This window comes from Crocuta crocuta, unplaced genomic scaffold (genome assembly GCF_008692635.1).
Source record: "Crocuta crocuta isolate KB4526 unplaced genomic scaffold, BGI_CrCroc_1.0 scaffold266, whole genome shotgun sequence".
Taxonomy (NCBI): Eukaryota; Metazoa; Chordata; class Mammalia; order Carnivora; family Hyaenidae; genus Crocuta; species Crocuta crocuta.
Window position 1 is genome coordinate 8,988,099 of NW_027531005.1, and position 26,010 is coordinate 9,014,108.

Consider the following 26,010-nt stretch of genomic DNA (forward strand, 5'->3'; position numbering starts at 1 on the left):
CACTAGGCATGTGCAGCTATTAAGCACCTGAAATGAGGTTAGTATGGCTCAAAATATGAAATTTTAGTTTTATTTATTTTTAATCAATTTAAATAACAACAATTTGATTATTGGTTCCCATATTTGGCAGCCATATATAATGCCTGGAATGGATAAGGTTGGTTATTCTTTGCACTTACATCAATCTATTGTTTTGCATTACAAGGGGTGATTCTATTTGTTCTCAATCCTAGTTAATAAGATGAAATACCTGATTTAGTCATATTCTGAACACTTGTATCAACTTTATGTTGGGAGGATTATTCCATATTAAATGATGCCATAGCTGAGTATGGTGACCTCATACTCTTGTGGCAGATGGAAAATGCTGAGCCCAAGTCTGTCTAAATGGGCATTGTTTAAGCCAACTTATTTTCTTTCTTCTCTCACACAAGTTGTTAGGTGCTTGGAAGTTATTGGTACCGGTTAGTATTAAGATTTAAGTTTGTGAAATGGTAGAAGCCCATTAGCTGGTATCTAAGTTATTTGTTCCAGTTCAGATTACTGAAGAGACAATACTGGAAATAAGAGGCACTGGCTATTAGTGAAAAGTTCTTTAGTTCGTATTTTCTATTACTTTTACAGGAATACAAAAACTTTTCTACTTAATAGTGGTTTAAGTTCTGAAAGATTATTCACGAGTTCTAAATTACTAAAGAAGTGTTTAAACATTTTGTTCCTGGTTATTTTTAAATGAGGTACAAGTCATTTCTTGAATGATTTGTACCTTGCCTTTCATGATGGTTCTTATCATGGAGTGTTTTATCCTGTTTACCTCATGTAACATTCATCATTTTCTGAAAACACTTGCATTTCTTCTGCTGTCTCTCATATCTTCACCATCTTTGCACATACTGGAAGGGATAAGGTTCAGCAATACATTCTCAGCATTTCCATAGGACAGAAGGCAGATATAGATAGATAGACTAGTCTACTAGTCTTCAAACTGGGGTATTCATCTCATTCTGTTAAAAATGTCTCTCAAGAAATAAAAAAAGAATCTTGGGGGCATTAAAGTAAGCATTGGTTTTGAAAAAGTTAATGAATTAAATGGTGGGTGATAACCATGTTCCAAATCAGGTATTTCTACTTCATTCTTTCTTAATAATCAAAAGGGGAACTGATCAAACTAACCACTAACAGAATACAAATAAAATTTGATGAAAGATATCTCAGTGATACTTGGCATATAACTCATTAGTTCAGAGAATTTAGTTGCAAAACTTTCCAGATATGTCCACTTATTTATACAAACAAGATTTTTCAGATTTACATTTGAAGGTGAAAACTAGGGAGGAATAGAGTAGCTACTGAACTCTTTCACATTCTAGCAATTCATGGTATTAATTGATGGCACATTATTTAATTATAAAAGGCTCAATTACATTAAATGAATTTTCAGTAATATTTGTTTTTATTTTACCATTATCCTAATAGGTAATATAATTGCTTTTACTGTGTACTACTCATTGCTGTAATTGTAACTTGACCTCCAAAGAAATTTTTATAAATCTTAGGGGTTTATAGTCATGGGAAATCGTGAAACTTAAAGAAAATAACTTTAAATTAATATACTTTATTTTCAGAGAATTAACAAATAATATGTTTTATGTAAATAATACCGCCTGGGATTAGGCAACACAGTGTCCTGACAGGGTGATCAATGAAAAATGTCTAAGAATAAAACTATGCTGCATTAATATTACATTAAATCTGTGAAGGACTTGGAATGGAAATACAAGTTAAAGGAGAAAAAGAAATGATGTAAAATTTCCAACCATTGAGAGAAACCTTGCATGTAAGCTTTAAAATGTTTGATGGTGGGTGTCAATTCTCTGTTTGGTGGTGGTTTATCGGGACCATTGGACACATTATTTGCAATTTTAAAGAAATTACATTTTTGCAACCTTTTTTGTTTTTTTTTAACCTGTGATGGAGGAGCTGGTTCCTTCGCCCAAGCCCCTGCATCAGAACATAATCACTTTCTAACACTATGGCAGGTGTGGCCGTCCAGGTAGAAGCCTGGTCTGAGTGGGTTTAGTGTGGGGTTTCTCAGGAAGCCGGAAGGTGTAGTATGAGCCCATAGGACGAGTTATACAGTTTCTGGTGTGTGTGGGAGTAAGTGTGGTAGAAATTGGTTTTGAAAAATATTTTTGCCTTGAGGTTTTCTTAGCAGCTTATATTCTAATCTTAGGGAAATTTTGCTTTTCTTGAATAAAATTATTGTTTTAATAAAAACTTGTCTGCTTTGGAGATCACATTGCCTTTTCAAATTCAGCTTGAAAAGCTATTTAAAGACTGAGAATTACTGAATTGTATTATTTTGTTTACATCTGGAATGCATACTTAATTTCTCTTGCTTATTACTTAATTTTGTTACACTATCCCTTAATTCTTAGCGTTTTCATTATTGTTTTAAAATACTACAAGAATTAATTGATTTGCATTATATCAAACATTTGTGTAAGACAGAGCCCTTGATATGTAACAATTTATTTTTCTATATCCTAAGCATTCCCACATGGTTAACGCCATCTGTCGTAACTACCAAGATGCTACCGGCTGTTTCTTTCTCAGTCTTTATTTACAATCCAAAATGAACGTTTGTAAATGTGTAAAATTTATCAACAGAAACAGGAAACTCTAGGCAGGATGTGCATAGCGAAATTTCTTTCTGTCTCTTTCTGTTATGCACGATTTGCCTATTGTGTGGTATTCTGGAGCTCAGGGAGCTCAGTGGATAGGCCCTTTTGCAATTCAGCAATAAGATGATAATGAAACTCATCATAATAACCCTGAACTATTAGGTTGTTGATTCAACAAAGAAAAATTATATTTTGCTTGCTATAGACTTAATGTCAAAGATATTTTCTTGAATCCTAATGTTTGGGAATTTAATTATCTATAAAATATGTACAGCTACTATTAATCAGAATATCTGATTAAACAGAACACTGATTAGCCACCCTAGGATCCTATCTGTGGAAGAAAATGAGGCATAAATGGGTAAGTTAAAAGACAAACAGATGGAGTGTTTTCATGTATCTGTTAGTCTGCAGACCTGGACCTTGTGATGAGAGCACTCAATGATCAGTGACATTCACCTACACATGTGTTTGTATACATGACCACACATGTATCACTCTATTTACATAGCAAATGTACATTCTAGCTGCAGTCATTTCCATTATTTCTCAGGTCATCAGCTGGGATTCATGCTCTGCCTCTGAAGACCATTCATTATTTTCCTCCTTTTGCTGAAACTACTTCTCTGCCTGCCTCAAAGCAGGGGAAGAAGACACCTAGTCAGAGAGTCTGAGAAAACAGATCCTTGAGCTGGGCAAGGATCACTCTAGTACCTTCAGAAAGTGACTTTACTTCCACTTTTGTTCAATATTCTTTTATAAAAAGTGTGTTGAACTAGACCGCCATGTGCTTTAAAATAATGCTTTAAAACAACTGGACTAAGTTTTCTCCAAGATTTCTTCATTCTCAAATATGATTTAGGACAACATGCAGATCAGTTATTAAAGACTTGGAAAGTGGTTGAATTTAAAGATGAAAATTGAATTTTATGTCACCTGTAGATATAGTTTACTTGTCTTTTACTTGACAATTCTTCTCAGAACACATAATTGAGTTACTTGGTCACTGTTATCACTAGTTCTGGACTCCATTGTGTTTTGCCAAATGGTCTTTTTATGGGTTAAAATGACATCATTTCTATGTATTATTGAATGATACATTCTATATTCTCATATGTTGAGGGGACTGAATTAGATGGACTTGAGCTTTGTCAAAGACTAATATTCAAAGCTTCTCTGCATTCACAATCAGGTTGACCAAATTTATATTAAATTGACACAATTAAAATGAATTTTAATTAACTCCATATTTAAATAAAATTCAACTACAATAATTTTAGTAAGAACTTTACTCTTCCTGTAACCAGTAATTTACCCAATCACGTACATTCTTTCTTCTTTTACCACCTCTCTTTACTACATCTATTTTATTGCACTAGACTAAGTAAACTTCAGCTATTTCATTAATCTTCACACTCTAGACTGCTTTTTCATTGATACAACCTACCTGCTCTTGCAAGAGTATTCTTTTTAAAGCAGTCCAGCTCTAAATCTGAGGCTTTCTGTATCATCATTGTTGTTGATTGCAAAAGTAACCACAATTCTTCCTTTTTCTGTGTTCATGTGTTTTGAAATATGAGACTTTGCAACAATTTTCAGAAAGAAGTTAGAGTCTACACCTTGACCCTTTGATTCTGTGATGGTCTTGTGACATACTTGTTTATAGAATGTAGCAGGTGTAACTTGCCAGTTCCATGTGTAGGTTTCCAAATGTCTTGTTTGCTTCTGCTCCCTCTTGGAACTCTGTCACCTCTGTATTATCACACTTAGACTAGCCTCATGGATAAGGGGACATTTGTGGCTCAGTTGCCTCACTTCTTCAATCAACAGACACCCAATATATGTGAATGAGGCCACCCTAGCCTATGGAGACCTCAGCCTACCTGCTAGCACATCACAGATGCAAGAGTGAGTCAATCCATGGTCAGATGATACTGTTCCCTTTATCAGATTCATAGGCAACTACAAATGGCTGTTATTTTAAGCCAATAAACATGGAGTAACTTGTTATGGAGCAGAAGCTAACACCCACTTTCACTGCCCTATTTTGTGCATTAAACAACTTGTGCATGAGCTAAAAAATATTCTGTCATTAATTCTGTTTCCAGTCTTCATATTCTCTATTGCATTGTCTCTCAGTAGTCTTCAAAATGTTGTTTCTGTATGCATGGCTATAGAAGTGGTAAAGGTTTGCCGAAAAATACATGGGAACAGATAATTGTAAGGAATCCTATTCCACATCCTCCATTTCCATGGGTCCTCTCTCCTAAAACCGACCTGCCTGAGAATGTGCCTGTAACCAAAACATCATGCTGTTCTTCTTTGCCATGTCCTGTTCACTAGATGATGGGTTAGTGATGATTTGGGGAAAATATTATAAAGAGTTGCTACATTTTTTCAAAATATTTTAAAAATATTAATATAGGAGCAAAAATGTTTGAGAACTACTGCATCATTGCCAAGTGCACTTTTTAGCTTGCAAATTTGGCCACTTTCCTCTCTAGTCCAAAATACACCAATAGCTTATCATTCATAGAATAAAATCCCAAATCTTTGTCTTGGTCTCAGGATACTTCTAGATCTAGGTCAACCTAATTTTCAGGTTGTACTTCCCCTAAGGAACTTTGTTTTGGTTATTCTGTCCACTTAGAGACTTACAGCTCTGTTTGTCGTCTTGCCTTTGCCTTGAAAGCCTCCTCCTTAAAGTATTCTTCTCTGTGGATCCAAAGCCCACTATTCCTTACCACTGTTAGAGGCCCAGCTCAAACACTTGCTCTTCCATGAATCCCTTCTCTGAATAGCCCATCTCCTTCACCAACCAGGTACAAATCATTTCACTTCTTTTAATATAAGAGAGTACTTTATTTCTATCTTTAATTTTTTCCCCTGGTATTATTCTTGTTTATATATTATCTCTCCTGATTAACTGTGATCTTGTTCAGAAAACACTTTTACTAATCTTTGTATTCTTTTAGTGCTTTCAAGGAAGTCTTAAGTTAAATATTTGTTGAATGAATACATCAGTGAAAAAGTTAAACAACAACAACAACAACTATCTTTTTCACTTTTTGAGAAAAAACCCCAAAGACCTGGAGCATTGTTAGGAACTGGGATGGAAGAAATCTTAAGCCATCTGTATTTGCAAATTAGCCTTATCCATAGGTGCATCCTATAGTTAGTCTACCACTGGAGTGAGGCTCCTATCCTTCCACAGACACAGGGGGATGGAGCATTATTTTCCTTGATGATAGTATTTCAAAGGGATAGTTCCCAGGCCCTTGAGAAAGATAGTCCTGGATTGTAAAACTGACATGAACTTTAAAAAATTTTATATCTCAAAGGGGCAGAATTGACAAGTACTAGTTTTCTAGCATAAATGCTCTAAAGAAAGGGAGGTCAGGGACCCAGAAGCAGGAAGAACCCTCTCTGACATTTGGCCAAGCTGAGGGAAACCTTAATATCACCTTGGTTGGTATGAAACTGAATATTTTGAAATGTAATGTCATACCAAGTTATCTAATAGGATTTTGAGCTAGTTTTTCTATTAATCCTCTTTTAAAAAGTCTAAAAATTTTAAATGTCACATAATCCACCTATTCTTCCAATGTAGAAATTTCTTCTTGGTTGACTTTGAGTCAGTCATTCACAAAATTCTTTATCAGTTCTACTGACAATTAAGTCAAAGCAGTTATATTTTATACACACACCCAGTTATAGTCTATCTTTGCACAGTTCTAATTTGAAAAAAAATATTTGTTTTTAATTATAATACAAATGCTTCTGAATATCACCTTGTAGGTTGACTATTCCATGGGAAATTATATAAAAATAATACAATTCAGGGCTCCTATTTTCAGAATAAAATTAATATATTACCAGTTATGAGTTTTCTTAATTTGGGAGTGTATGTAAAATTTATTTTTGTTAGAAAATAATCTGATGATATACATTTTAAGGGCCTATGCAGAAACTGTGGATACAAACTTTTATAATGTTTAAAATATTCGATTAATTCTTTTCCCCTGGGCTTTGGATAATACATGAAACTGACAATTAGCACAGAAGTGTCAAAATACTTGATAGAGATATTGAATCATCAGAGTCATCTGTAAAGTACTTTGCTGGTGCTTCTTACACTTTCCCATAAATTTACTCAAATATATTTTAGGCAAAAAGCTAAGGCATCTAGAGAAATGGGTGAGGCTATCAAAATATGTTGTTGTTTTAGTGTGCCTGAAACCGGTTTTAAATGCAGTTAAATCTGCCTGCCTGTAAGTCATGCTTTTCTCCTTACCTCTTCTGCCTTCTTGCAAAGATTTGGTAATGGTTATAATATTAAGGTGTCCCTGCCCCTTCATCTTTCATTAGCTGGAGTCCATAAGGCCAGATACTAACAAGCTCATGTCTGCTTTCTTCCTTGGCTTCCTTTGACTACAGCAGACAGCACCCTGGAGCCCAATGCCATACACTTTGGTAGAATGAATGGTAAGTAATACAGAGTGAGGTTCTATGCCCAATATACAAAGTGAAAAGCTTTAAGAGAAAATTGAACTTTGAAAATTCTCTAGGCCTTCCAGATTTGAGGGATATTTCCATTTCTTTATTCAAGCACCAGATACATCAATTTACTTATGTTTGTATGTTATAATTTGTGAGAAAATATTTTAGATATACGAATCATATTCTCAGCATACAGGACTGAGATAACTGAAGGAATATTAGAATTATGCTTTATATCTCAGTACCTTTCAAGAACAATTAGGAGGATGGTAAGTATCCACATTCATTAAATTATAATTTTCTCTTTCAGCCACTCCCCAAGGCTTGGAGACCTCTCTCTCTCTCTCTCTCTCTCAAACACACACACACACACACACACACACACACACACACACACACACAATCACACACAGTGCCCCTGGAATTCAATTCTTCTAGGCTATGGAACTGAACCCAAGATAATTCCCTGTCCTTGTATTAAACTATGCTGGAACCAAGCAAAATTAATTTAGTTGCTTACTCCAGGAAATACCTGCTTCTAGAAGGTAAGAGTATGAACCAACTAAACGGATTACTTATCAAGACTAACTGCTTCCTGATCAAGACTTGCTTTGACCCTTCCTTTTATGTAACCACCAATGAAGTTATGATGTCTTAAATGCTACCAAATTCTGACTAATTTCTATTTGAGAAAAGATCCCCTTAAAATCATCCAGTTCAGTCCCCTAAAACTCTTACAAACACCTTGCCCTAATTTCCCATTTTGAGACTATTAAGACTCGCCCAAGGTTGCATTCTTCCTCACTGTGCTAAATCTAATAACTTAACTTTCAACAAGTTTTTCTGGCTTTTTTGAAGAATCAGTAATTGAGAACCAAGTATCTCTGTGATGTGTCTCTATCACATCAGTGTATATGAAATTCCATCCTTCTTCATTTCCCAACTATATGGACTTGAGCATGTGAAGTACCTTCTCCTAACTGTCCACTGTCAGCTTTCATACAAATTGGCTACCGATTTTTTTTTCAATGCCAATTTTGGCTGGAACCTGGCCTGAGCCCCCAAACATGTGATGAAGCCCTAGTTACCGATCTTCTTAACCTATCTTAACAATTAAAGACCCTACTTTTACAACTATCATTAAGTGACTAGTATAAATAGAATTTATATTTGACTTAGTATATGTTTGAATCAATTACCTAACACTTAGTAGTTTTGTAAAATTTAGGACTAGAGAACTTTCCTAAGCCTCAGTTTCCTCAGTTATATATTGTAAAACATACTAAATTAGCATTGTGTCTGTGGATGTATTTTACGAATATAAAGTATCAAAGATGTACTATTTAGTTAGTAGTCTCTCAGTGGGCTAGAATATTTTGTTTACTACAGAAGCAAAACAAGATTAATGGCCTTGTGAATTTGGATTAATAAACTACCTTGTTAACTTGAGCTACATTCTTTGTAGCAGACAAAATATAGCTCATACAACAATCTATAGCAACAATTTGAGTGGTCAAGAACCATTTATTCAAATTTTTCCATCATTCAGGACACTAATGCCTTATTCTCCCGGCTCTGGCTAACTGACAGTTGGCTACTGAAACTCTCATTAGCATCAGAGTGTGAGAGTGAGGGAGGGATGTGAGTGGAGATAAAACTCCATTCTGTATGTGACTTCCTGTTAGCAACTGTGAAATACTTGTTGGGGAGCAGACTTTACTTTTGCAATTATCCTTTCCTCATGCAAGGAAAGGCTAAGAAAGGCATAGGCTATAAATATTTAACTTTATGGACTGTGTACTATGACATTAAATGGCTTCAGAGGGACAGCTATGCCAAAATGTATTATAACTAACGTCATTAATTTCTGCCAGTTGGGGCTATAATTTTAACTGTTAAATCTATGCCATTTATATGTACATAACATGACCTATATTTATATATTCTTCATAAGTGTAAGTATGTATATATTTCATACACATATGCTTGAAAGAGATGGATATTTAAGGTTAATTTTTCTAAGAGCATATGCTTGTTTTGTCTTTAGAGTAACATAAATACTTAGCAGTCACTGTGGTTTAGCGAGAGAGAGAGAGAGAGAGAGAGAGAGAGAGAGAGACAGAGAGAGGTGGAGGCTTACATTTTCTTTTCAGGCTGACCTGAACCTGACTTTCACATTGAAATGGATAAAAGATGGAAAATGGAAAAGCCCTAGATATGGTAGGGGCCTTTTTAAAAAGTTTTTTAAATTCTCCATCTTTAAGTGACTGAAAGAGGATTTCCAGTAAATAAGAGTTTGATTCAGCCATTAATATCAAATGAAGCACCTAGGGAGGTTTACATAGCTGGAGGCATTATTCAGAGGCAGAACTCCTCACTGTTCCCTCAGGGCACACATTGTTAGCAATCAGAGGCAGTTAACAAGCTCTACGCTGTGTTCTCCCCAGGTTGCAACTCCGGAAACTTATGAGAAGCTCTTCAAGAAATGCTTCATTAGAATTCCTCACAGTAGTCCAGCTTGGAGGACACAAAGGGCAAATTCAACTGTGACCAGGACTATATATAAGAAAAAGTTTAGTGATTAAAAAAAAAAAAGAAAGAAAAGAAAAGAAATCACTCCTATGGCTAAAGCTAATCTCACAAAAATGCAGTGACTTACTAATAATACACATCTAACATTCCTTTATTCATTTTGACTCTTTGTAAGAAAGGAATAAGCTCACTGAAAAACAAACTTCCATATTATTTTATTTATTTTGAAAATATATAGTGTGGTTATAACAATCAATTAATGCTAAATATGGCAATTTTACAACTAGTGCTTTAAAACTACTAGCTTTTAGTAATTCAGCAGTGAAAGAAGGTATGCCCATTTCTCAGTAATGCTAAGGGTCTTGGGCAGTTCTAGGAGGTCAGAATCTATACTTCAAGGCCATAGCAGCTTGAATGGAAGGGATCCCAGACTCAAGGATCAATCAGTAGTGATCCCATGCTCAGGCTGCCCTCATCTTCCCTTACTGTTTCTGAGAAACTGTCAAGATCTTTGCAGTATGTAATACTCCATGGAGAAAACCTAAACCCAGCTTTTAGAAATAAAGTAAGCAATTTAATTAAAGTACACCATTAAGAAAATAGACAAACCACAGACTGGAGAAGACTCACACTACACTTATCTGACAAAGGATTTGTATCTAATCTATATAATAAATTCTTACAGATCAACATTAAAGGAAAACTAATTACCACTCCCCTCCTCCCCCACGCCCGGCAAAGGCACTAGAATTGTGTGGATGGGTTTTTTTGTATGTGTGTCTTTCTTCATTTTTTTTTTCTTTTTAGATTTGTGTAGATGTTTTTAAAAAGAGGATATACAAAAAACCAGCAGGCACATGAAAAAGGTGTTAATCATTATTATTTGGGGAAAGCAAATTAAAATATGCACAAGTGGCTAAAATCAAAGACTGCCAATAGCAAGTGATGACATAAACGGTAGAGCTAGAGCCCTATAGACAGCTAGGAGCATAAAATGGCACACTATTTTTGAAAACTGGAAATTTCTTGCAAATGAAACACATTTCTCCAATAATTACACATCCACTTCTAGGTATTTACCCAAGAGAAATGAGAATGTTTTTCAAAGTCTTGTACAAGAATGGTTATACTAGTCTTATTTATAGTAGCCCCAAAATGAAACATAACATGAATATCCATCAATCAAAAGATAACTCAGCAAATTATGTTATATTCATACAGTGAAATGATACTTAGCAATGAAAAGGAATGCATTAGTGATGCACACAGCAACATGGATGAATTTCAATAACATTATGTTGAAGAAAAAGAAATGGAATGTGTATACATCCACACTAACACATTTGAATCTCAAAAACATGCTAAGTATAAAAGTAGTTGCCTCTGGAGGAGGTTAAATTTCCCAGAAAGGGGCATGAATATAGTCTCTTACCTCCTAAATGGTATGGGGGTATAATTTTCTCCACATCACCACGCAAGTTTCTGGGTGTCAATTCAACCCTTTCTGACACCACCTAGAAACAGCACCAGATCCCACAGGTTAAGGGCTCAGGCCCACAAGATTACCCTCCGCTTCAAACACCAGTTGCAAGTCCAAGTTGTTACTATATTTCTAACCAACTGGCTATAAATCAGAGGTCTGCATGTCTTGGGTTCCACTGATTGCCTAGGGTTGCTCACAGGTCTGAGGAAACCAGTTTACTCACCACATTCCCAGTTCATTATGAAGGATATTGAAGAACATGAAGCAATAGCTGGACAGATGAGCAGCATAAGGAAAGCTTTGTGGGAAGGAGCGAGAAGATTCCCTTTCCTCTTTGAGTGCGCCACTCTCCACGTGTCCACCAACTCGGAAGCTCTCCAAACCCTTTCCTTTTGGGTTTTTATGAAAACTTACTTAATCATTGGCCACTGGCCATTGGTTCAACCAGCTCCTATCCCCTCCCTGGAGATGGAACTGATTCAAACCTCTAATTACAGGTTTAGTTAACCAGCCCCCACTCTTCCAGCCTTCCAAAAGTAACTATTAACATTACAAAAGACACCTTCACAGCTCTCAGCACCTAGGGAATTTCAAGGGTTTTCGGAGCTCTGTACCTGAAACTGAGACAAAAACCAAATATATGCTTTTTGTTCTAAATCACAACATCACAGTGGCATTTCCTTGTACCTTTGTGTGATTTATGTCTCTCACCATAATTATATTTAATGATCTTTACCATTCCTGAACAGTTTATATTCAATGGTAATATTCTTTATCATTCTTGAGTAGTTTCTGAGACACTGAATTTTCAAATCAGGGAGAATTTTAAAAAGTCTTACCTTTCCCGTTCAAATTCTGTCACAACAAAAAAACTCGGAAAGAAACCCTACATAACTTTTAGAATTAAAAAATTATGCTACTTTCAACATAACTATCATATCTGTTTCCGTCATTTATATTTGCATCCCCATTTGGTCATTTTAAAATTAAAGTGTTATACCCAGATCGCAGTATCCTCACCGACCAGAGACCACCAGGGAGACCGAGTCACGCATGCAAAGGCAAAGGGCTTTATTACGGGCTTCAGCTCGGGCTCACAGACTTCACCAGCATATGGGTCCGTGCTGAGAGCCTCAAACAAGGGCAGAGTAGGGTTTTTATGGGGTTTGAGGCGGAGGAGTTACAGAAGTTGTGACATGGGAACAGTGATCCAATCATAATAATTCAACATCATTGACAGAGGGTTTGACCACACACATTGTCTAGAGTATTCGTTTCTTTTGGCGGGATCCAATTACAACATTTAGAGTACCTTTAATTTCAACCAATCACAGAGCGAGCCTAGGGTCTTGTTCGGCGACTAACAGGTTAACTTTAACATTAGGTAACAGGGTCCTATCTATAGTTTCTATCTCCAGGCCTCTCCCTTAGTAATGTGGAGGGTGGTCGCTGGACTTTCCTGATTGGGTGTTGCAAGGGTGGTTTCTCCTGCCTTGGGCAATGTGTAACTGCCTGATAGTTTCGGGAAAGCTGAAACTCAGGCCTTCTAGTTCAGAGGGGAAACTTAAAGCCTGTCATGGAGTCAGTTTGGTTTAGACGTTTAGACTTGTGGCCTTACAAAAGTACTAAATATATTTGTAATAAAACCCATTTAAGTGTGGTAACCTTAGTTTATAGTAACCACAATCGAGATGTTGATTGATGAGAGGACATAGGGCTAGCTGACCTGCAGCAAACACCCAACCTCCACCCCAAGGTGAGAGATGCATGCCTGAGGCACTCCTCGCTGCCTGTGAACAAAGGAAAGGAGAAACACAAAGGGTTAACTGATAGAGATCATAGTCCTACAGGACCTTAGTCTCCATCTATTTACAAATATCTTAGTAAGTCACAAGAAAAAGGCAATCTTATCAATAGCCTAATCTCCAGAAACCTTTAGACTCCCTTTTCCTCGAGCCCCAAAGAGCCCAACATCACCTCTCCATATTGATATGAGGAACAAAGGCAGAAGGAAAAGGCATATAGAGTTAAATTTCCTTATACCCTGTAGCCCATTGACAAATACTTGAGGCAGGCAGAGTAAAATGTTTCTCTAGGAACTCCCTACTGTCTTAAAGTTAATACTTTGCTAGAGGGAAGAACAACCCTAGCTTGGCAATAGCTAGGCCTCCAGTATCCATTGAGTCTTCTTTATTTAGCATATGAAAATCTCATTGGAAACTTCTCCTGGACTTTACCTCCCCCAATTCCAGTCTCTCCTTATGATCCTAGGGCAGCTCTTCCTGCATCTGGGTCCTATTCCCATGTTTAATGAAACCACCTTTTTGTACCAAAGAAGGCTTCGAGATCTCTTTCTTCATCGTCTGCTCTGTACCCCACAAACCCCACTGCCACCCCAAAAACCTCATCACAGATCACATCCCTCATTACCAAAAGTGTTAAATAGAATAAGTAAGAATAGATATCACTGTCTTGTTCCTTTTCTTAGATAGAAAGTGTTTAGTCTTTCACAAGTGAATCTGATGCTAGTTTCAGGCTTAAATAACCGGTCCTGAATAAGGATGAAGTAGAGTCTTCCTGTACTTGGTTGGTTGATGTTAAATTGTAGAGATTCTAGATTCTGTATTTTTCTCTGAATAGTGTCCTAATGTTTTAAGAGAATCAGTTTAGTATTTCTTTTAGCCATTTATAAAGGAGTTTTCTTTATTTAGAACTGATAGATCCTAGGTGGTATGATGCATTTAATATATACAAATATACATAAATAATGTAGACTCTAGTAGGAAGGAAAATGTGAATTGTTAAAGAAAATAAATCTATAGTTTAACAAAATGGTTATTCCTCAGAGAAAACATACTTTGGCTGCCCTTGCTGTACTTGGTGTGTGTGTGTGTGTGTGTGTGTGTGTGTGTGCGCGCGCGCGCGCGCGCGTGCGCTGAAAGTATGGGTTTGTGGGAGAAAGGAGAAGACAATATTCTTTTGAGTGTCATGCAAATTCAATACTGACAACAGAATTTTTTAAAATATAGTTTATTACCAAATTAGCTAACATATAGTGTATACTGTGTGCTCTTGGTTTTGGGGATAGATTCCCGTGATTCATTGCTTATATACAACATCCAGTGCTCATCCCAAAAAGTTCCCACCTCAATGACCATTACCCATTTTTCCCTCTCTCCCCACACCCCCCCCAATGGCAACAGAATTTTTAAAAACATCCTAATGGGGTGCCTGGGTGGCTCAGTCAGTTAAGCATCTGACTTCGGCTCAGGTCATGATCTCACGGCTGTTGGAGCCCCGGATCCGGCTCTGTACTGACAGCTCAGAGCCTGGAGCCTGCTTCAGGTTTTGTCTCTGTCTCTATCTGCCCCTCCCCTGCTCATGCTCTGTCTGTCTCTCTCTCTGAAAACAAATTAAATAAACATTAAAACAAATTTAAAAAGCATCTTAATATATATATGCATGTTAATATATACTTATGTCTCTTAATTATATATAATTTGTTACATGTTCTTATGTATGTATGCAATGTGTAAATTATAATGTATTTGTGATATTCATTTTAATGTATATAATTATAGTGTTTATAATGTGCATATCTCATATATTAATACATACAAACTTTTAGAGTGTGCATATCCTATTTACATTACTATGATAAAAACACAAAAATAATGGAGTACATTCTTGATTTCAGCCATGTGTTCCCTCATTCTATAAATATTGGAGGGACTGACATGATATGAAAGCTCAGAACTGTGATGATGATTGAAAAGGTTCCAACAATAAAGGTGAGTGATACTTTGGGAAGCACAAGATTAAACCTTTCTGTTTGTGTTGTCTGGCTCTTGCCCTATAATCCTATTCACATGCTCTCTCATATGTAAATAACTAGATAAACTCTTAAATAGATTTGAAGCAATTGTCACTCCAGGAATAAATGGGATAGATGTAGAACAGGAAAAGAAGGGATAAAGTGCCCAGCTTTGTTAAAAAAGGAGACTGCAGAGATGAAAGAGCATGATCTTCGCAGTCTGACCTGGAAATTCAAGACAAAAAATTTATGTCCCTAATTTTATAGCTTCTTCACATTATAAATAACATTAAAAATACTCGTCTCTTAAAGGTATGAAAATGAAATAAGATTACAGTATTACCAAGTTTATATTTAATAAATGACAGCTCTATGATTCTAACAATAGGTAACCTAACAGCACAAGAAAACAATAAAACATATTCAGAGAAGTTAAAAATGACAGAAAGCAGACAATTTTGAAGAGGACAAAATGGCATTTGTATCTAAATTAGGCTAGTTAGATGGAGGCCTTCTCTGAAAGCTCAAACTTACTATAAAGGATTTAAAGATTTCACTTATAATAAGAATATCCATAACAATTTTATCATGTAGTTATGTAAACAAAAACAGTAAGCACCCATGTTACTAGTTGGGAATTTGGCAATTCTTTGCTTTATTAACATGTCTTTTATAATAATTACTTAAAAATAATGAAGTATATAAATACATGTGAATAATGCTTAGCAAAATTTCCCTGTCTATGTGCATAAAATACATGTTAAAATCATTCATTTAGAGTTCAATCCTAACGTGTTATTCCAATGGCTCATGTCACCAGTCAAGTGTAAGTATGAGGTATGGAGGGAACTCATATCAATGCAACTGCATCAGGGAGAAGGGATGATCAGAAACCAGGGAGGAAACCTACCTCTAGGAATAGATCTGGAACAAATGTACCAGATTCAGAAGCATAGCAAAAAAGCCAGGCAATTTAACACATAGTGATCTGTGATACATGAAGTAGGTAAGTAAGATTTAGTAGGCAATCTGGGTGACAGTTGAAAGTTTGAGAGTTTTATGACTGATAATTGTCTTACATGGATTTTTTTCCCACCAGTGTCTGCTAATTGAGAGTTGGATACCAGGAGTGAATAGAAAGTTTAAATTTAAATCAGAATTCAAATCACAGAGAAGGAAAAAGACAAAAGCTAGTGGCTCTTCTGAGTTCTATCCAAAGAGGCTATGGTAGATGATAAAAAGGAAAGCCACAGGTACTTCAGAATGGTATTTTGGGGGGCGCCTGGGTGGCTTAGTCGGTTAAGCGTCCGACTTTCGCTTAGGTCATGATCTCGCGGTTCGTGGGTTCGAGCCCCGCGTCAGGCTCTGTGCTGACAGCCAGCTCAGAGCCTGGAGCCTGTTTCAGTCTGTGACTCCCTCTCTCTCTCTGACCCTCCCCTGCTCACGCTGTCTCTCTCTCTCTCCTAGAAATAAATAAAACATTAAAAAAAAAAAAAAAAAGAATGGTATTTTGGTATTTCTAGGAGGATTGGATGTCCTATGAAATGTGGTTAAAGATAGACATATAATAACCTAGGTGGTTGGTTGAATATAGGAAGTTCTAAAACTCAGGAGTAGACACATTTAACTTTCTCTAGGCCAAGGTGTGGACCATTCTTAAGCAGTGGATCCCATATTCATGATTAAGTGTGTGAACACTTGAAAATTTTTTTTTAATGTTTATTTATTTTTGAGACAGAGAGAGACAGCATATATATATATATATAAATATATATATGCTATAAATATACATATATATGCTATGTGTCATTTACATGTATTTTAGTTTGTTACTCTTACAGAACACATCAAACAGATGAATCTCAGTTGAGCAATTCAGGGCTAGGCTTCAAGGGTAGAAAGTGTTTTACATTGATGAGGTGTATGGGAGTATTTTTTAGACTTTATAATGAGCAGCAGAAAAGTTTTCATTTATCTGATGACAAAACAGGACAAGGAGTTATATTTGGGTACTTTAACTTTGCATAAAGTATGTGATCAACTACTTTCAGTGGGACACATCATTTAAAAGTGATTACAATCACAGCTGCTACAATGATGAAGGTTCCATAAGAGTTCTTTTTCAGGTATATAGCATGTTGTGACATTTTGCAGAATAGGTTTTTACTTGCTTTTTCATCTTAAAAATTTACATTACTCATCTATATCCCATTACTCCATTGAAGATGGAGATTTATGTCTTAGAGCAATGTATATATTTTGTGGCAACAGGCTGGAGAGTGACAGCAGGCTAGTACATACTTTTATGGGAATGGTAACACAGGAATGGATTGCAAAGCAATTCTCAATCATCTGCAAAACGCAAACTTGGTAAGCTTGCAAACAAGACAAAACTACAAATTCTGCCATTACATGTAAAAAATAGCAGATCATGATAGAAATCCTAGCTATGTTTGATGGTTGTGATATTTTCTTAAATCTGAACAAACGTGAAAAACGCCTTAACTTTGATTTTATCCATTTTTTTCCCCATAAATTATAAGTGAAGAAAAAGAGGTGGTCAAGAATAATATGTCCCAGTGGAGATTAAAGAAAAGAAAACAACTCTTGTCCATATACTGGTATAAGTGATAATACTCAGATAATTTTATTGAAAGTGATCTATTTAAGTCCTATTCTGAACTGTGTGGTTTCAAAAAATAACACACAGTCAGTATGTATTATGAGTTATCTTTCTATTTAGTTTAGATGGGTTCTGTAGCCTATATATAAAAGAAATGAAATGGTTATACAGCAAAAATTCAAGTGTGGGAGAGCTAGCAGTTCCTGATAGTGGGAAGGAGGCCATGAGTTCTATCTACAATGGATTTATATCCTGGATGGAGTGAACCTAGAAGCACTCTTCTGTTATGAAAGCAAATTTGTATGAAATTCATCCATTGCCTCAACAGTGATCAGCCAGCCACAGGACTACATCCAGAGATGATGGATGTAGCAGAAATTCAGTTCTGAAGTAGTAACAGTCATTGAAATTATTAAATACTTGTAATGTTTCAGGCATTGTTCTTTAACATAGAACTTTACATATGTTATTTAACATTCACAGTGGCCTCATGACCTGGATACTGTTTTTTGTTTTTTTTTTAATGTTTTGTCTTTTTCTGAGAGATAGAGAGAGAGAGAGAGAGACAGCGTGAGCAGGGGTGGGTCAGAGAGAGACACAGAGTCTGAAACAGGCTCCAGGCTCTGAGCTAGCTGTCAGCACAGAGCCCGATGTGGGGCTCAAACCCACGAACTGCGAGATCATGACCTGAGCTGAAGTCAGACGCTTAACTGACTGAGCCACCCAGGTGCCCCTGGATACTGTTTTTTAAACTTACCTTTTCATTGTAGAAAAAACAATATAACAAAGTTTACCATCTACCTATTTTACTTGTGTTTATTATATTCATACTGTTGGGCAACCAAACTCCAAAACTTTCTCAACTTTCCAAACTGAAATTCTATACCTATTAAACAGTAATTCCTCACTTTCTCCTTCTCTCCAGCCCTGGAACACACCATTCTTCTGTTTCTATGAACTTAGCTTCTCTAGATGCCTCATACAGGAGGAATTATATAGTATTTGTCTTTTTTTGTGGCTGACTTATTTCATTTAGTACAATATCTTCAAGATTGATCCATGTTGTAACATGTTTCTGAATTTCTCTTTTAAGGCTGAGTAATATTCCATTGTGTGTGTGAGCGTGCACGAGCGCACACACACACACACACACACACTTCATTTTGTTCATTAGTTGATAAACTCTTTAGTTGCTTTCACCTCTTGGTTATTGTGAAGTGATGCAATAAATATAGGTGAGCAAATATCTCTTCAAGATTCTGCTTTCAGTTCTTTTGGCTATATATCCAGAAGTATAAATCCACCCAGAAGTGGATTTGCTAGATCATATGGTAATTCTATTTTAAAGTGTTTTTCAGAACTGCCATACTATTTTCCATAGTGGCTGTACCATTTTACATTTCCACCAACGATGCACAGGGTTTCCATTTCATCACATCCGTATCAACACTTTTTAATTTCATTTATTTAATTTTTAGTAGTAGCCATCCTAACTGATGTGAAGCAGTATGTCATTGTAGTTTTCATTTGCATTTCCTGGTATCATCTTTAACCTTGTTTTTCAGATGTCAAAAACTAAGCTTTAGAGCCCTTATATGACTTCTAAAAAGTCACAGAGGTTAAAGTGGATCTTAAAATCCACATTCTTTACCTCTTGTACTTGAGGTTTTTTTAAATTTTTATTTAATTAATTTATTTTTTTAAATTTGCACCCAAGTTAGTTAACATATAGTCAACAATGATTTCAGTAGTAGATTCCTTACTGCCCCTTACCTATTTAGCTCATCCTCCCCCCCACAACTCCTCCAGCAACCGTTTGTTCTCCATATTTAAGTCTCTTATGTTTTTGTCCCCCTCCCTGTTTTTATATTATTTTTGCTTCCCTTCCCTAATGTTCATCTGCTTTGTATCTTAAAGTCTTCATATGAGTGAAGTCATATGATATTTGTCTTTCTCTGACTAATTTCACTTAGCATAATACTCTCTAGTTCCAACCGTGTAGTTGTAAATGGCAAATTTCATTCTTTTTGATTGCCAACTAATACTCCATTGTATAGATACACCACATCTTCTTTATCCATCCATCCATCGATGGATATTTGGGCTCTTTCCTACTTTGGCTATTGTTGATAGCGCTGCTATAAGCATTGAGGTGCATGTCTGCTCTTGAGTTTTGACTTCTACCCTGCAGCCAGCAATTACAGGCATAATGAAGAAGGAAAACTTCTGTGCAAGAATAAATCAGAATAGGTTTGTTGATGTGCACACTATTCTGGGAATATGAAGGAACAGAACAATGGAGAGACAGAGTTCACCTTAACTGATACTAGAACTCTCCCAGAACAGGCATAGCCATTTTGTCACACTGTGAATAAAAAGGTTTAACAAGTGGTTCCACATGTAGCATATTACCAATTTTATATTATGAACTATAGAGAATTTACTCAAATGTGACTAGGGAAAATGTTTGATCTTAATTGGCTTTTTACTACACTAGACCATTTTGTCTTTATATCTTTGCTACTTGAAAGCGTTAAAATATTTTGCCAGGTGTAATTTCCAATTGTCTTAAATAAATGCTGATCTCCTTCCTTTCTCAGGGAGGAGTGATCGGTAACAAAACAACACAATAATTGACCAGTAGTTTTTATTTTTTGTACTTAAAATTTTTTTCTTTTGATTCTCTGAAGGTGTTCTGAGATTGCCATTTCTATAAGGAAAACACATTTGAAATTCTTTTCATGACAAAAAATAGACAGGGGTAGAGGATTTTAATGAATCTTCAACACCAGAAGCTTGGAAGCTTTTTTGTTGTGCCTCTTCTATCTCACATCACAAAGATGATCTGTAGAACAATTTGATCACGTATTCAGAACACAAGCAATTTTTCCTCTTTGCAAGAAATGTTTATATGTCTTTATTTCTCTCTTTTTAAGCTTCCATTTATTTCTTAGTATACCCTTTCTCTGACTATATGGGAATGAGTAAAAACGGCATCTATTTTATATGTTTCATACTTTTCCTCAAGCAATGTTCTTTTGGTCCAACTGCAAAGTCAATACCTTAGAGCTATAAAAGCTGAATGGTTCTCCTGTGAATGGATTCTTCTGGCAACCTGCTATCTCTGGTGCTCCCTGCAGCCCTTGGCTGGAGTTGTTAAAAGGTGCATTCAGGCTGTAGGTGATGTAAACATAGAGAAGAATATATTTGAACTGATATTACTATCTGAGCTGTTTTAAGGATCTGCTATCACAGTCAAGCAATCAAATAGATGTTCAAATGTCAGAATGCTCCAAGATGTGGCTTGGATTCCCTTCAAATACTTCTGTGCTTATCCCTCAGTGTGACTGGCAAAACTTGCTAGTGCTGCATTATGTGTGGCTCCAGTTTTGTGGATGACAAACTGGTTTTGTAGCCTTTAAACTTTTATCACTTTAGAGAGAGAAAAAGAGAGTGCAGGCAGGAGAGAGGGGTAGAGAAGGAGAGATTGAGGGAGAGAGAGAGAGAGAGAAAGAGAGAGAGAAACTCTTAAGCAGGCTCCATGCACACTCAGCATTGAGACATGGATTTCAATCCCTCATGACCCTGTGATCATAACCTGAGCCAAAATCAAGAGCTGGATACTCAATAGACTGAGCTACCCAGGTGCCCACATTATATTTTTTTTAAAGATTTTGTTTGTAAGTAATCTGTACACCCAATGCGGGGCTTGAACTAACAACCCTGAGATCAAGAGTCACATGATCTACTGACTGAGCTAGCCAGGCACCCTGGTTTTGTATTTTTGCTGAGGAATATACTGCATCATAATTTGTCTTAATTCCCCCATACATATATATAAAATTTAAATTTCCTAAGAATATTGATTTTTTTATTAGTTGCAGAACATGTACCTTTTGAGTAAAATAAAAACCTTTCAGGTTGTCCTAATTTGTATAATATTTTTTATGGCTGTGAAGTCTGTCTTAAGAAAATACCAAGAGGAAGCTATACTATGAACATATGGTACCTATTGCAGCTAAAGTCTTAATTTGAAGAGAGATAAGAGATAAAAGTCCTTTTAACTTCAAAATCTAGATCCACCAATTGAAGGAATTATGACAGTTATTTATTGTACTTTCTAAAACAAAAAGGGCAAAAATTAATTTTCAAGGTACTTTATTGATCCTTTGGCTGATACTTCTATACATATTTATTTCTGGAAAGCATTCTCTTGGCAGCTCCCTGGAGTTAGTGAAATGAGACCACTTGTACTCCCTTTGGTATTCAAATATCATTTTAGGCAACTGCACTTTTTAGTCACCTAATTAAGTCCCTGGGTAAATTGATGAAAGAAATAAAGTTTTACCTGAATCTCTCTAAAGGAACTTGAATTTCCCCAGCTACCAGTAGCCTGCAGTTACAAATGAAGTTATGTTTACCTTTAAACAATTATCTTCTTAGCTTATTCTCCTAACCAGCTCGACTCTAGGATTTTGGTCACTAGAAAAATTTTTCCATCCGTCCCCACTCACAGGAATGATTGAGTATTCTCACACATTCTTTTGAACAAGGTCACTGAATTTTTTTTTTTTTTTTTTTTACTTTATTTGGGGGGTGTGGCACACAAGCCCATGGGGGAAGGGCAGAGAGAGAAGGAAAGAGAGAATCCCAAGCAGGCTCCATGCTAAGCGCAGAGTCCACATGAGGCTTCGTCTCCAACCAGGAGTTCCTGACCTGAGTTGAAATTAAGAGACAGAGGCCTAACCAACTGAGCCACTCAGGTAACCCTGAACAAGGTCACTTTTAATAAAAAATACTGATGTATAACAAAAAAAGCACTGCTGCCCTTTAATGGACATTCCTTCTCCCCAGGGTCACCACTGTTGTGCTTTCATTGACATTAAATCCTAGAGGGTTCTCTATTCTCTACAGACATGGAAAAATCATCTTTCATATAGTACACTCTAATTTCCTGTCTCCCAGCTACACAGAGAACTTCCTCCTTGTGGATATCCTTTGGCCAAAGAATCTCATGCAAGTAGACATTTGTGGGGATGAATTTTACATCTGTAGATGTGACTGACTCAAAATATATTCTCCATTTGAGTCCTGTACTATCAGTTTCCAAGTTTTTTATAAAGTTTTCTTAAAAAATTCATATAGAGGATAGAAATCCCAAAGATGAGAGGTAGGGCCTCAATAAGAGTACAGATTAGTATTAACATATTATTACATATCAACAATTAGGATTATGTGGTCCTACTAGCCATTATAGCATAGCATTCTGTATCTCCTGGTGGAAAGTCTTACCTATTCTATAAGCTGACCAGCCCTGTACTACCTCATCTAATCCTTATGTTTTATGTTGTGATCTATTTGTTCTCTTCCATCTGAGACTCTTTGAGTGTAAGGGCTCCATTACATCCATTTTTGTTAGCCAGAGAAGTGTGCAACTTGTTGTGTGAGTTCTTATTTAATCAAGACATAATTTTGATACTAAAAATATGAAAAAATCAAGAAGCTCAGAGACATTAGGTAGGGAATATGAGTGCTAATTTTTTCCATTGTTTATATCACACATCATTCAAAACCATCCAGAATTTTAAAATGTAGTTAAAAAGATAATTCTTACTTTTGCTAAAAGTTAGTTCAGCAAATGTGATTAGAAAAGAAAAGAAAAGGAAAGAAAAGAAAGGAGTCCAAGAATAATTCAACACATACTTGCTAAGGGCTCCTCTCTGTAAGGGTCTGTATTACATGACCATTGGCTTCATAAATGGGTAATAATGGGTAATACAAGAGGCGCTGTGGGGGCAACACTGTTGGGGTGTGGTTTCAGCACTAGAGATGCTATTGTTTTCTGCTCAGTTTTAGTCATATAAGCTGATTATCATAATAGAAAAGTGGAAAAACCATGTTGTAACTTGATTTTTGGTTCTATTGAAAATGACCTTGTAAGGGCACCACATTATTCATATTGGAGAGAAAGTGCTTCTTTTCTGTTTCAAAGCAGCTTAGAAAGCATGGAATTTTGTCTATCCTTTAAAGGTCTGCCTTTGTTTGGTTCATGCAAGAGCTGCACAGCTGTTTCAACTGAACCTTGATATAGAGTTTGCTGGAAAAAATTCCATTTACTGAATCAAAGCAGGGTGATATTATTCCTCTACAATTATACAACAATTAGATATAGAGATTTCTGTCAGCTTCAAGAGAACTGGCTCTGATGCACTAAAAACCCATGAGACAGATCTGTAGGATTTTGGCATGATATTAACCTACAAAGACATTTGTCCTACATCTTGCCTTTCTATATCCTCCCATCTTGGAATTCATCCCAGTCTTTGGATTTCAGCTACAAAAATGTTCATTACCTTAAGGGAAATATAGTAAGTACAATGGAAAATATGTTCTACTGGTGTATTAAACTTTATTTTAGGTGTGTCTTGAGATAAAGGAAATCTTTCTGGGCCAAATTTTATATATATTCCTCCAGAAAAACTTACTATGGTGAGGTAAATTATCAGATGAATTTGATTAATTCATAGGTAAAAGATAAGCAGGTCCAGGTTTGTTTTGTCTATTAAATTTTTAGTAGCTATCATGACTTTTCCAACAAGGCTTTTTATTTTTTTATTAAAAATTTTTAATGTTTTTATTTATTTGTGAGAGAGAGACAGCCTGAGCAGAGAGGGTCAGAGAGAGAGGGAGAAACAGAATCTGAAGCAGGCTCCAGGCTCTGAGCTAGCTGTCAGCACAAAGCCTGATGTGGGGTTCGAACCCATGAACCGTGAGATCATGATCTGAGCTGAAGTCAGACGCTTAACCGACTGAGCCACCCAGGTGCCCCCCAACAAGGTTTTTTAGATACATGTTTTCTTATCCTGTGATTTGACTCTTTTATTTGTAATTATATATTATAAAATTGAAATGTACCTTATTTACTTTTTCATGAAATGTTCTGAACTCATCCAAGTCTATGCTCTTCTAGAAGTTGCACAAAAATGGGTAGATGAAGCAGCATCACCTAAGTCTTCAAATTTAGAAAATTTCTAACAAAACAGGTACTTTTTGACATTATTTAAAATTCTAATTTTTTTAAGTAGAATTTTTTAAAGTTTATTTTTATTTATTTTGAGAAAGAGAGAGAGGAAAAGCAAGAGCCAGGAGAGCAGCAGAGAGGGTCCCAAGCAGGCTCCCAGCTGTGCTGTCAGCACAAAGGCTGCCCCATGAGGTGCTCCATCTCACAACTGTGACACCATGAGCTGAGCAGAAACCAAGACTCAGACGGTTAACCGACTGAGTCACTCAGGAGTCCCTGAAATAGATTTTTTTTTTAAAAATTTCTTTAATGTTTATTTATTTTTGAGAGAGAAAGAGAGAGACAGAGTGCAAGCTGGGGAGGGGCAGAGAGAGAGGGAGACACAGAATCCAAAGCAGGCTCCAGGCTCTGAGCTGTCAGCACAGAGCCCAATGCAGGGCTTGAGCTCATGAACTATGAGATCATAACCAGAGTCGAAGTCGGACACCAACTGTCTGAGCCACCCAGGCTCTCCTTAAATAGAATTTTTGAAGCGTATTTACTTTGTAAAGTAAAAATTAAAAAAAATTAGAGAAGAGTTGCACATTTTTTTTTCTCCCTATGCCATGCTCTTTATTTTCATATTATGCCTCTCAGTATTATCCTGCAGAGGCCAAGCATCTAAAAGTTTATTTAGGAGTAAGTTTCAGCTACTTTGAAAATGATTTTCTGTATGCATTGGGACTGCATGCCTGATGTTAAGTGTGTTGTGGTGGCCAGCAAGAATTGTTTCAAGACACAAATGAAAGCTTTCTTAAGCCTTACCTTACTTTTGTGCCTTATCAGGTACTTATAGGAAAATCTTAAAATTTATGGTTGGTTCTTCTGTCACGAGTGTGGAACATTTTTAAGAAGCTAAAAATCCAGGAAAATATCTCCCTACTGTCTTTATTCTAAAACCTTTTTATTTTTCAATTGAGCTCAGATAAAACTTTTGTACTTGGCATTATATACACTACTGTCTTATTTTATTCAAATTAGAAATACCAATTAGAAAAATACACAATAAGATTGTTCATTTTTCAATCATGTATATATGTTTTAATAAATGAAAATGTATTATTTGGATAACACTTTAGAGGTACCAGTGAGTTATTTCACTTAAAATTAGAACAAGCATACATTTAAAACTTCTGGTGATAGGTCATTTTCTTCTCCAACCTTGATGTTTCTAATCCTCTCCAATTTCATTTTAGTTGATGTAACTTTGGGAAAGAACTTCTACTTGTACAGTCTAACTTCCAGATTGTCATTTATATGACTCGTGAACACTAGTGCTTGAGTTGAGTCCAGCATTTCAATAAGCTCAGGGGT

General features: G+C 36.1%; 1 long non-coding RNA gene across 2 annotated transcripts in view; it reads right to left on the reverse strand.

The window, feature by feature from the left end:
• LOC144237084 (uncharacterized) overlaps window positions 1–11,565 on the reverse strand; it is a 146,527-nt gene extending 134,962 nt beyond the window's left edge. For both annotated transcript variants that reach the window (XR_013336748.1, XR_013336747.1), the window contains exon 1: window positions 11,423–11,565. This is a non-coding gene — a long non-coding RNA (uncharacterized LOC144237084). The remainder of the gene's footprint in view (window positions 1–11,422) is intronic.
• Window positions 11,566–26,010: the final 14,445 nt, after the last annotated feature.